The sequence below is a fragment of the Columba livia genome, chromosome 7, assembly GCF_036013475.1.
Source record: "Columba livia isolate bColLiv1 breed racing homer chromosome 7, bColLiv1.pat.W.v2, whole genome shotgun sequence".
Classification (NCBI taxonomy): Eukaryota; Metazoa; Chordata; class Aves; order Columbiformes; family Columbidae; genus Columba; species Columba livia.
The window spans coordinates 24,258,585-24,272,435 of record NC_088608.1 but is presented as its reverse complement, the minus strand read 5'-3'; the positions used below and the strand labels follow the sequence as shown (position 1 = coordinate 24,272,435).

Here is a 13,851-nt window from a genome sequence, read left to right as displayed (position 1 = left end):
CGTAACAGTGGGAGGTGAGAGAGGCTATAGAAAATGAGGGGAACTTGAGGCTTTACATGCTTATAGTGTGGAAGCTGACCTGTGTTTACTAAAAAAGCAGAGCATTTGCTTTCAAGATTGTGCATAGGCTCAGAAGGTTGGACCCGAAGGTGAGAAATCCTCTTCTAACTTGTGTAAGTGCACTGGGCAGAACGGTAAAGCGATGTATGCTGAAGCATTGCAGGGGACCAATAATTATGTTTTCTCACTGAATCCTGCCTTGCCAAAGGGGAGAGAGTAGGGGGAATGCTGACCTTGCTCTTTCATCACTGCCAGCACTCAGAGCTGCTTTTGTGGTAGCCTTTGTTTGTCCTTTTCTGTTTGGGGAAACATTAGGGAAACTTGGTGTCATGTTCCTTGGCTGTGAGGAGCCTGTGTTGCAGAGGGCTCCTCAAAGCTGTTTGGGAGGCTCTCATGGTGGATATCAGTGTTGGTCTCCTGCACACAAAGAACGCTGGAGACTGTAGCAAGGGCTGGGAAGGAGATCTGGACTGTTGTGAGGCCACACTGCTGGCATTCCCTGCTGTGGCTCCCTGGCCCCAGTCTGGCTGAAAAATATTTGTTTTGGTTATTTTGACACTTGGCTGGCTGCAACCTGATCTGCAGCATTGGGAGGGCTGTGGTGGAATAGGGAAGCCTGGGCAGAGGAAGGGTAGCTATGGCTAGTTAGTTAATTAGTTTTGGACTATTGCCCAAATGATAGCTGTGCCTTAGAACTCTGTATTCATACCTGGTGATATGGGTGTAATATTCTCCCTCCATTGTAGTTATTGGTGCAGTTACCCACCCTTTTGTAAGCTGAAGATTAGATTAATGAATAATTAATAATGTTGGAATCGAACGTTCTTGAAGATCATTCTACCACTGCAGTGAGCAGAAAATACTATTGTGTGCTTGATAAGTTGTGTTTCATGTTTGGCAAAAAGAACACTGAACACTCTCTGAAAGAGAGGTGAAAGAAAGGGATAATGGACAATATTTTTTTTAATTTTTTTTTACTTCTAGTTTACCTTACAAAAAGTGTCTGCAATATGTCTTCTGTTGACTGTCAGGATTCAACCAATATCTTTCTACATACAAGAGAGCCATACTACTTCACTGTTGTCAGACATTGAAAGACAATTCTCCATCATGTTCTATGTAGTTGAAATAAAAGCCTGCTATTTTACTCTTTGGACTTAGATACTAGCGTGATGAGGAGCTATTCTGCTTGTTTTCCCGGGTGTCTTCATTAATAGATTGGCTAGTGTCCAAGTAAGGAAGGTCTTGTCATTATCTATTTACCTTGAAGACTTATAACTATATATTTAACGGTTAATGATAAGATAAAGAGAAATTAAACACATTTATTCATTAACAAACCCAAATTGATACTTTTTTTTTTTTTTTAAAGAACATAGCTGAGAAAATGAGGACTACAACCAAGTTGTGCTTCAATTAAACTATTTTTTTTCAGAAAGATTTTTCCCTTTTCTATATCCAGTTGTCTTGCTTTCAACTCTTGGCAAAATGAGTGCCAGGTGGTGTTTGTTAATGCTTTACACCACTTGTTGTAAATAAAACAAAACAACAAAAACCCAAAGAGGACCAGTGTGTCTTGTGGGCCTTCGACAGAGAGCTCAGCCCCAGAGAGGACCATCCATCCATGGGATGAAATTGCTCCTGTCTCTCCTCTTGCAGAGCTCTGGCAGCTGGTCTCCTAGGGCGTCCTACCCTGAAATCACTGCTCTTTTCTCTGTTCGTTGTATTGCTGTTTTTTGCATAAGCCCTTTGTTATATCAGGGTCATCTAGACTTGACTGGCTAATAAACAATTCCTCCCTCTGGGGGTGTTTGGGGCTAAAACTCTCCCTGCTCCCTTTGGTGATTTGTTGGCAGATGTCAGAGGAAATGCCTGTTATGATTTACCCGATGTTCTGGTTCAGTCAAAGCAGTAACACACATGACAGAAACATCTAAATGAGAGTAATGCCCTACTGACTCTTGACTGACACAGGACCTAACAGTAATTAGGGACACTGGAGTGACAAGGCATTTGAGTTGACAACTTTTCAACACATTACCCCAAACATACTGTAACTGGCCCCAGCAGCCTGGAAATAATTAAATATTCTTTCCTCCTAGTTCAGGTTGTTTATTTCCACCTTTGACATCTCATTTCTTTATAGTCTTAATAAAATGCTTTCCCATTAATTTTTATTGGCTAAGATCTCAAAAATATTCTGTTAAAAGTCAAAAATTGCAAGTGTACTTAAAGTTTATTTTTCCTCTGGCTTTTACAAGTTAACTAATTTTATTGCATTACAGCAATTATTAGCAAGACTAGTTAAAGTTGTTTTTTTTACTTGAAATTTTGCCAATAATTTCCTACTGTTATTGGATGAGTTCACAAATATACAAATTCACAAATAATAACTGGTATCCTTTTAAGAATTAAACATAATCACTGTGAGCATGTTCTGTAAAATTAATAACATTTATTGCTGTTGCTACCAAACCTGTTCAAGAATTAATGAAACAACAACAACAACAACAACAAATCTTAGTAACAAACCCTTAAGAAATGAAATACCTTTCTTCAGATGCGGTGATGGGAAAAAATGCAGAGCACCATTGGTTGTGGAGCTGGAAAATACAGAGGGAAGTTCACAATATGGAACAATGAAACATGAATGTATGATAATGGACCATGTCATGCAACTGGCCTGTTCCATATCTGATTTTACAATTATCTAAAAAAAAAAGCAGCAACATAGAGTCACATTGAATGGGGTTTTTTTGCACTTTTTTTTGAGAGATTCCACTTCTGGTGTTACTAGACTATAGCTTTCACTAATAAAAACCTGAAAGCCAAGTCTAAGCATGCTTTATGATTAGAAATTGTTTTATTAATGATTGGAGCATTTTTTTTTTCCCCAAGAAGAAAATCCAATTATGTGAATCATTAGTGTAAAAAATTGTGTCACCAGTCCCTTTCATTATTTGCATTAAAGCTTTTGGAATTCGGTAGCACCTATGCTCCTCGCAGGCACGCATTGCTCAGGAGGCTGGTGATCAGGACTGGCATGCAGCTCAGACACAGTGTGGGCAGGTGCCACTCTGCTGAGTGGGATGGAGCCACCAGCCCCATCTGCTGCTCCTGCCCAGGCAGTGGGATGGAAAATTCATGCCCTTAACCCAGAGAGCTTGTTTCAGTGATGAGATAGAGGGGGCTTAGCCCTCCAGGCAGGTACAAGTGGAACTTCAGAGATCTGGATTCAGAGCCTGGGCAAAATCCCTTAGTCTCTGTAGGTGGTAATCTGACCCTGGGGAGGGTGATGATCAATGCTTATAAATATCTTAAAGGTCAGTGGCAATAGGATGGGACCAAACTCTTCTCAGTGGTGCCCAGTGATAGGATGAGAGGTAGCGGGCACAGGCTGAAACACAGGAAGGTTCCATCTGAATATGGGGAGAAACTTCTTCACTTTGAGGGTGCCAGAGCACTGGAACAGGCTGCCCAGAGAGGCTGTGGACTCTCCTTCTTTGGAGACATTCAAAACCCGCCTGGACACCTTCCTGTGCAATCTGCTCAGGGTGAACCTGCCTTAGCAGGTGGGTTGAACTAGATGATCTCCAGAGGTCCCTTCCAACCCAAACCATTCTGTGATTCCATGTAATGGGAGGTTTGCCACTGATTTCAGCAGCATGTTGCTGTCTTCAACTTGACCTGGCACTTGTAAAATTGCATAGTAGTGTTCCTTCTGTCACCTCTCCTCTATCTGTTCATGGCAGTCAGTCTTTTGTGCTGCATTGTCTGATAGAACAAGATCTCTGAAAAAAGTTAAGGTTTAAGATCCAGTCTTCTTTTTATGACAGTTTAAAATGTAGGTGAAGTAAACACTTGAGTTACATGCAGTGTAAAATAGGGCCTTTTTCCTGAAAGCAGGTAGGTTTTTCAAATGAGGAAAGACATATGGAAGCTTAATTAATAGTTTCAGTAACAGATAATTAAATCAGAAGTAATTATTAATCAGAATTAATCATGGGCCATCTATCATTGTTCCTGAATTTGGGATATGTGCCATACTTCCAGCTTCTAAGAAAGAGGACATGTTTTTTTTGTGATCAATTTCTAGGATTACAACAAGAGCAACAAAAACATATGATTTATAGTAAGTATTGTATGTACGCTCTGTGTTGCTAGATCATTTTACATTTATTTGCTACTAAGCATTTTTCAACTTTGATTTTTTTTTTTTAGATTTAGATTATGATGGCTTCCAAAACAAACAAACAAAACACACACACAAAAAACCCCACCACAAAACAAACTTCCAAACTGTGAAGTTAATATAAACAAAACACTTTTACACTTTTAAAGTTTTCTGATGTGTACTGCATTACTGTGATAGGTAAATTTCTGATACTGTTGCTCTAGATATGGAGAGAAAAATTAAACTTTTCATGGGCATTTTAGAGTAAGAAAGAAAAAACAACACCTTGAGTGCAAACATTTCTTGCATATCTGAGAATGTGTCAAGAGCCGGATTTATCACAATGCTTCTCACTTGCATCTACATAACTATACTAAATTCAAACTGAATTTTGGCAGGATGAGCTAAAGTAATGCACCAATGAATCATATCCATATCAATATTCAATTTATTTTTTTAAGAACTGTGGCAACTATGTTCTCTTGTATTTTAGACTTAAAAGACAATTCCATTATTTCCATTGTGTACTAGCGTTAGTGTTTAGCTATAAGCATTTGTTTTATTGGAATAAAGGAATGTAAGACTAGTGAAATCTGATTAATCTAAGATTGATGCTATCCTACAGCATTGTCCTGTAGTGCCAGGTTTATTCTTATTGAAATGCAGGCTCTCCAATCCTAAAAATAGTTTTCTTGTAGACAAATATAGAAAGACAAGATACATGAATAAAGAAAGCAGAATTGTGTCCAGGACTGGATATTTATAGCAAGAGTTACTGGCTTCTGCGACAGCAATGAACAAGTCCTGTGACTTAGCAAGCAGTCCCACAAACACATATCACCTTTGCATTTAACTAATATAGTTTCCAAAGAGAATATGTAAACATTGTCCTATTATGGGTAATACACAAGAAGCTATTTTTAAAAAGTTAACCTAATTGCACAGCTGTGAATGGTATAAGCCAGATCAATATTTAATGACTATGATGCATTATTTATAGCCCTGTGAGAGATTCCCTTTTTTAGGTCAAACAGCACACAGGAGAGCTACACAATGGAAAATAATGTATTACCTGCTTTACAGAATATTAGATTCAAAATGTAGCATGAATAACAATTCCTGTGATTCTCAATTCTGTAACCCGAGGTATGGCTGGTTAAGACCTACACCCACATAGGGAGGCTTTTGTGTCTCTCTGACACACACAGATATTTAACTAAATGATGGAAAGAGCTGAACCAGAAAAGGAAACAACTTTTAAGACTGCTGCTGTATGTGACAGTGTAAACAGCTGAATCCATGAAAGATGGTGGATTTAAGTGAATTTGATACTTAGAGTGCATTACCCGTATAATCTAACATGAATTTGCTATTAATGTCTTATGCTGTTACAATTTTATACCCATCCTTAAATGCATAACAGCGGGCAGCACAATGAAAAATTGAATTTTATGTATTAATTTTATCTCTAATACCTGTAAGGATTGGGAAAGCGTTCCTAGGCTATGTTATTTTCCACTGTAATGCCATCTTTCAACTTAGGACTATTTTAGTTACTTTTATATTTTCGTAATTCAATAATTCATAGTGGTTTATAATAATTACATTATAGTGTTCCTCGGTAATTAAATTTCAGAAAGGCAAGCTGGTCTTTGTGTTTTGGATCACTTATGAAATATTGCCATATAAATGTGTTTAGCTAGAAGATGAGGGTTTTTTTAATGCATTGATGATGTTACCATTTCGATCTGTTTGGTAAGGAGCGTTTACCAAGGACCCACTGCACAGCCAGTACTGCAGCCGTGGGCCCAGCCGTGCGCATGGTGAAGCGTACAGTTTTCTTTAGAGACCTACAGTTCTGTGTTAAGTGCGTGAAGTTATTCACATGCTTAAGTATTTTTCAGATTGTCCTCCAAGACGAGTCACACAGGCTCTCGGACTCCTCCTTGACTGCCACAGGAGGGCCTGTGCTGGCTCTGAGCCTTTACCCAATGCTATTCCAGCTGCTCAGGTTCCACTGAGAGTAGTGACAGTGGGGAAGAAAATAAGGAGAAACCCCAAGGGTGAACAGGGCTTAAGTGTTAATATTGAACCGCGTTCCATTTTTCCCCTTTTGAGAAATGCACATGCTCACAAGATGTAAAACACAGTTTATTTTCTCTGCTTTTCCGCATGCACTGCCCACATAAGGCCTAAAGCACAGTGTTAAGAGTTTCATAATTCATGAAACTGAGGTCTTTATTGTATTACGTTATTCCATATGCTTTTACATGTGCCTATGCCTCCAGTTGTCATGGAAACAAGAAGTCAGGAACACATTGCATACACTGAAAATAATTTTTAAAAAATAATTATTAAAAAGAAAATACTGGTGTTTTTATACTAGTTTCTGCAATGTGAGGCTGTCATCTGTTGGCATCAGGCTAGTGCTCTGTAGCTGAAAGATGTATAAAGGTAATTTTTTAAAAAATTTCAGTGAAGAGAGGCAATGGCATGGAGGAGTAGGGAAGTAATTTTTTTGTGGTCTTTTCTCATACAATGTTTAGGTTTAGGGGCATCAAATGAAATCAGGGTGCAGATTTTTGCAGATTTTTGACTAAAGATCTCTCTTCAGCAAATGTAGATGTAAATTAGTTAAAAATGATGAATTCTTGTATGAAGACGGTCATCTCTGGCTCAGGCAATCTCTGACGTGCAACTTGCCGAAGCTGAGGGGACGGCACCAAGAAGCCTGTTTTCTCAGTTCAAATAGTCCTTCCTGCTCTCAGTCACTCACAGCTAAGGTACTATAGGGATTAGAAGGACCTTTGGTCTGACCCAAGACAACTATTCTTGTGTTACTGATCAGAGCCTTCCAAAAGCACTGCTTGGGAAAACAAAACAAAACCAAACAAACCCCAAACAACTACATTCTTTGCATCACTTTTTTATCACCCAGAAAAGAGACCACACCTTTAATTTTTAAAAATGAAATGTGATTTGACTTGATTATTACTGTTATAAATCACTGCAGATACCAGGTCTGATGAAAACTCCAAAGTTTGCTGAATTGTTTACTTTAATACAAGCTGTTTCTTTTCCTTTCTCAACCATCTGCCCCTGGAAGCATTTCTGGATTGTCCTGCTAAGCTGTTCTTCAGCTCCTTGTGTCAATGCTGGGGCCTGTGATTCTCAGGTGCACCTCTTCTGATGCAACAGCCCTTCTCACACAGATACTGCTACCATCATGAAACCCCTTTTCCAGCGTGGTATTTTCATTGAGAATAAGGCATATAAAAGAGCAACATGACAGTTTGTGGGGAAAAAAAATGAGGTCTCTTGCCTAAATTTTTCCATGAGGCATTTAATCAGAAATAAAGTGGGATGACTTCAGTGTGTCAGAGGCATGAGAGGCACCTGTTTATGAATTAGTTTTGGAGCTGTCCTACTAGACTTAGTGTCATACTATAGTATCTACCCTAATTCTAGTAATAGTTAATACAAAAAGCTAAATGAAATTCTGGATTTGCTTTCAAAATTTTAAATATTCGGTTTTATTGAAATTTCAGCATTTGAATCTACTGGCTTTGCAGTTGATCAATATGAGATTAAATTGTTGTGTAAAAGATTGTTCTTGTATTTCTAAAATGATCATGTCTACTATTTCCAGGTGAAAACCTCAAGCTCCCAGAGTAAAATGTTCTGTTCCCTCCAGGGCAGACAAAATATGAGTTTTCCAGGATGCTGTGGAGGGAAAGGTTCACAAGGAGTAATTTAACCTGGTGAGGCTCAGGCACAGGCCTGCTCTCTGAAGGGGCCAGCCCCCTTTGTTGGCTATAGAGGGGTAAAGGGAGGTTATAGCGGTCAGGAGTGCATACACCTGTCTGCCTCCCTCCAAATATTTGTGGTCTGACTGGGCAGGTTCCTTGCCTCATGTTGTTGTATCATCTGAGCAGGGCAGGACGTAACTCCAAGTTTTGGTTTCCCATCTACAAAAAGGGAACAGAAATGTTGAAATAAATCTGTGAAAGATTTCAACATTTCTGCTGTATGACTGCAAAATATTTGTATGATGCAATAAACCCCAACAAAAGCATTTTGTTTTGTGGTGTAGGGGATACAAAAATCCTGTTTTAAAGAAGTCTTGCTCTTGAGGAAAAGCTATATATGATTTGGGAGGGTTAAGTCAGATGAAAGAAGTGTGTGGCCTGGCAGCTAGATAAAACCCACAATTTAACCATATATCCCATGCCCAGACATTTTTTTTCTGTTCATTTATGAGTTTGGCACAGGTCATTAAATCAATTTTTAAAAGGGATAGGCTTCTTTCAGCAAGGAGTAAGTTCTGGTCTGTGGATTACATCAGGGCAAGGGCGTAATGCACATGTCAATAAGGAACTTCCTGTGGATTTTTCTTTTAATATGCAAAGGCAAAATGTATTTCTTCTTAAGTATTTATGCTATACAGAATAACCTGTGAATACATTTACACTGTAGGTTAACAAGAAGTGAGCTTAAGGGTTAGGATTAAAAAAAAGTGAAAAATCAACATTCATATTCTGACTGCAAAGACACACAGTAACTAGAAACATTAAATAATAAATGACTATTTCTAAGATCAGCTACTTCATAGCTAGATCAGAGCTTGAATCTTCTTGTTAAATACCTTAACAAGTAGAAAACTTCAATCACTGAAAATAACAGAAAATGAAAATTACATGCATGGTCAAAACCAGTCTTTGCACTACTTTTTTAAAAAAAGCCTTCTTTTGTGAAGCTGAAATAGATTTCAGTTGATTCAGATAATTCTAAGAATTTCTGATATGCTCTAATATTCTTTTATAGTATTAACAAAACATTCTAAATAGTTTGAAATATTACTGACTTATTGCCTTTTAATAGTAGCTGTTTTTCAGTTTCCTAGTAATTATGCACACTAATGTGGTCTTACTTCAACAGAAATTTTCAGCAGAAGAGTAATAAACCACTTACGGTTATTATCTTACCCATAACTAAAAAAAGTGTGCTGCTCCTTCACTGCTCTCAAATACTGCATTTTGTTATTTACATGGGAAGTTTTGTATTTATTGCATCTGTTTTGTTATCCAAAACCACAATTGGTCCAGGACTTGAAAATGCTTAGGAAAACAAATTAGAAATAGCAATTGTTGGGAACATAGTATTGGTCACAAGTGCAGGTGAAATGATTTATTATCCAACAGACTCGTTGTGTGTCCTTCGATCTGATCAGTCACCACATTCCACAAGAATCTCTTGTCAGCTGGAAAGTGCTGCAGCATTTAGCCAACGACCATGGAACCAGTGATAAGGCAAAATGTCACACCAGCCTGAGGAATATCTGCTGAATGATTTTATTTTTTTTTAAAGAAAAAAAAGGAAAATCAACATTTGTCAAATGATAAAGTAGTATGTTTCAGTCAGTGCCAGACTTGGGAATTTATACTTGGGAAGGTTTTCAAATAGGAAGAAAACTCTATCTAGCAAAGACTTGTGCACTTAATTTGGACCAGAATAATTTTAAAAAATCTGGGTTCTTCAGCAAATGATGGTACTTTAGGAGTTCTTCACTGTGTGTTTATGGTTCTTTCACCTTCAATAAGGAACAAATTATTCCTCACAGAGCTGACAGACATCCCTGGGGTGAGCCCTGCGTGTGACAGCTCACTGTTCTGAGACCCCCATTCCCAGAATGGGCCAGTAAGACCATTGTGTTGTCTGTTTTAATTCATGGAAAAAAGAATTTTTCAAAGAAATACAGAAAAATGTCATAATATTTCACATTAAAATAATTCTTTATCTGTGCTTGGATGCCTTTCGTAGCCTCAGCAGATTGACAGTTATAACTGGGAATTTTCTGGGTAAAAAATCAAGTTGTTTTTCACCAAACTTTGGATAGAAATTTTCTAATTGGCATTAATATTAGCAAGGTTAATTTTAAAATTAAACAAGGTCTTTTGTAGTAGTACTGGTGTTTTGCCCAGCATTTAACCTACAAAAGGAAAGAAATACTTTTCTTTGTTTATTTCTGCCTCTACATAGTGTTCTGGCTACGAACACTTGTTTGTCATAAATGTTTCCTGGTATTAATTTTAAATTATTCATGGTGATGTTTTCATAGGCAGTCTTTTTACAAAGTAGTTTTCCAAAAGGAAATTTAAAATATATCTCAAAGGAATAGGCAGTGTCCTCTGACATTGCCAATAAATTCATATTAGAGCTAGAACATTTTTATAATTAAAACTTCAGAGAGTGAAGAGTGCAAAATAAAGAGATGAGAAACGTTTTTCTGAGATGAATCTGTTTGGCCACTGGGTGCCATCCTTGCTCCATTGTAAGGCTGATCGCCCAGCAGCATTTCTGTTAAGCTGTAAAATCCTGAAAAAGGAACACCAGTGTGATTTCACACCATCGTAATGTCTCTGTGTGAGTGTGTGTGTGCGCATGTAGTAGCATCATTAGCAGCACAGGCAGCGTGTCCTTCATGTGCAAGTCACCAAGAGACTCAGGAGAAATGTCCCCACAGGCTCAGCCATGTTACAGCCACAGTCTCATATGCAGCATTTAAAAAATTTATGTATTTTTTAAAATTTTTATTTCTCCATGAGCTGGTAAGAATGAGGCTGTGCTGAAAGACTCTTCCCACACACAAGTGTGTGACTGTGCTCCTGTACAGTATTAACTTGGGCTCGGGGATTGTTTGAAGGGAAAAAAATTACATGGATGCACACTTGTTTTCTAGATCAATTCATATCTAGAGTGTATGGGCCTGAATCATCTAAGCAAAACTGTATCTATTATATTATGGAAAAAATCTTTGTGATTGCAGCCTTCTGTGTGTTATTTATTACACTGTTTGACTGTCTGCTTGGGGCGGGGAGGGGGCAGAATTCCTCTATTGTTTTAGTCTCAAAAGTCTCTTGGTTTAGGCTGGGCAAAATCCCAGGCAGAGTAAATGTATTTTCTAAGAAAAAGATAATAGCAGTAGTTCTATGTTTTTAGTCTTTCAAATTCAATGTGCAAACACTTTAAATATATGAGAAATAGACTCTAGCACTTCTCTTTATTGTTGGAAATGTATGGAAAATATGCAGATTGTACCCCAGGCAAAACCAGGAAACTGAATATTTTATGAGGCCAATTCTGTGAAGTGTTCTGTCTTCTTGTGCTTTGCAACCAGCTACACCCAGGTCTGAAAACACACAGAGAAGTTGAGAACATTGTATATTGGTGTTTGCAGTGTGTTTGTGATCCCCTTGCACACACAGCACCCTGTTTGGTGTGCTAAATGTGTTTTAACTTGACTAACTCCACTTTCTGTGCTGCCATGCAGCAGCGTGTGTTTTGTCCCAGGTGTACAAGCTTATGGGCACATAACAAACTCCATCTCAAAACAAGAAAAAAACAATTTCTATTTATGGCCTTCATAAGCTCTGCTGTTAAAGTGATTCTGGGTGCCTACTTGCATTACCTGTACTTCCCTGAAGGAGACCCACTGCAGTGCCACCCAGAAGGGTCCCAGATCCAGCTCCTTGCGTGGCTCCTGTCTCACCTGTGTGCACCTGAACTGCCTCTCTGTTGGAGTCACTGGTGGCTGAGGTGCTTGTGCACCCCACAGCTCTGTGGGGCACTGACAACCCTCAGTGCCCCTCGAAACGGAGTCACACAGACAGACCTCTTCACTGAGATTCATACCTCCTTAGCTGATGTAGTGCTGTCTAAATGTAGGATACGATGTTATATTCAAACATTAATTTGGCAGATGCGAAGTGTCTAGGAGAAAAGGAACGGTTATATCAAACATCTTAAAGGCATTTTCATAGGGGCTAGTTAATGTGTATTATAAGACCTTCATTAGAACCTCATGAATGACAAGAAACAAGTATTTATGGCTGTGTTGCAGCCTTTCACCTCAACATAGTGGTGGATGAAAGCAACTTTTGTTTAAAGCAAATTTACAAAGCTAGTTAGATAAAAGTATTAAGTAAAGAGTTAAATAAATGCAACATTTAAGCACCTATTATTTGTTTTTGTTGAAAGAGCAGAATCAGTACATTTTATTTCTTCTTGGAAAACGTGATTAGGTTGAGTTGTGTGTGAACTAGAGCTCCGTGTGGGGTGGGTGCTCAGGCTTTCCCTGGTATTGTGCTTTGTGGGATGAAGGGTACTGTGGAGGACAGTCCTTTTGCTGTGGGGAGAGAAGCTGGGATCTGTGTTCAGTCTGCCCTGCACTAGTCCTGCACAGGATAACCCTCTTGGCTGTGGCAAGATGAAGCTCTGTTTTTTCTGGAGGATGCTCTTTTGGGCAGTTCTGAGCGCTCCTAGGGAGGGATTTATGGATTCAGAATAGGATGGATGGGTTTCTTTTAAACCTGCAATCAGAACTTGACGAAAACTAAGGAGAAAAAGACAAAGATAAAACATATTTTAAGGATAATCACATCAAGGTACTTTGCAGCTTTTCTGTAAATCTGTATTGTAGGTTTGAAGGTGTTTTCAATATTATTTATTGTCTATCTGACAATATTCTGCTCTAGCTGTCATTTGGGCAGATATGAAATAGAGCTTTCTCCCCAGCGGAGCAGTAGTCCACTCATCTATTTGCATAACTCTCACCACTAGTCGCCGTGCTGCCAGCCTGATTTGTCACAGGTGCTTGGGAAGAAAATTTAGGCAGCCAGCAGGAGCTCCATGCAGCGCCATCGCTGCGCACTCCTGCAGCACCACCTGGCCAGTGGCCCTGCAGATGGGCTCGGGTGCAGCCAGTGCTGCGGTGGGACACCAGGAGAGAAAATAGCATAGTACCAGTGTACACACCATTGTCGTACTGGTGGGGTTCTTGAGGCTTTATTGGTCGTTTTTTGTTGTGGGTTTTTTTGGTGTGTGTGGGTGGTGGTGTTTCTTTCTTTCTGTCTGGTTTTGACAGAACCTTCACTCCTTTCTGTCTCACAATTTAACACCATGTGTTCAACTGAGAATAACAGGGCACAATCCAGGCTGTTTGCCACCAGAAGAGTCAGTTCTTCCCTGTGCTGTATTGCATCCTCTGTGAGAATAACCCTGACCCTGTTCCTTGCACCCTTAATGAGGTTTTTCCTCTTCTGAGTCTTCAAGGAAACAGCTAGAGCCTTCCTTCCCCTTGCGAGGTAGTCTCGTGGAGGAGGCAGCTACCTTCTGTCCCTCTTCCCTCACCCTCCCAAATTGAGAGACACAAGGGGGTCAGTCCGTATTGCCCATTTTGTTCTTCATGGGAGCAACCAAGCTATTCTGCCTACCAAAACCAAGCAAGGCTGTTGTGGGAAATGGCTGCCTGCATGCCTGACACTTTTTGTATCATGGAGAAATACTTGCCCTAGGTTTGCTGCTTGTGTTTGTTTAAAATTCTGGGACAGAGACTGAATAGACCCTTTTGTATGAGCTTCTCATCTGCACCAATGGTCATAAAAAGTCGACAGTTGCTAGCCTGTAGTATGTGACACTCGAGTTCTTTCCCAGTCACCGTAAGCCAAAAGGACATGAACACTCCCCTGTGCGCCTCAGGAGATCATTGTGTTGAATGTGCATGCCCTGTAAAACTCAGTCCTGGGCTGCTGTGGTTATGGACTTTGGCCTTAAGAATA

General features: G+C 39.3%; 1 protein-coding gene across 3 annotated transcripts in view; it reads left to right on the top strand.

Annotated features, from left to right (window-relative positions):
- Window positions 1-13,851, top strand: part of PDE11A (phosphodiesterase 11A) — a 133,797-nt gene that overhangs the window by 75,841 nt on the left and 44,105 nt on the right. The window lies entirely within an intron of this gene.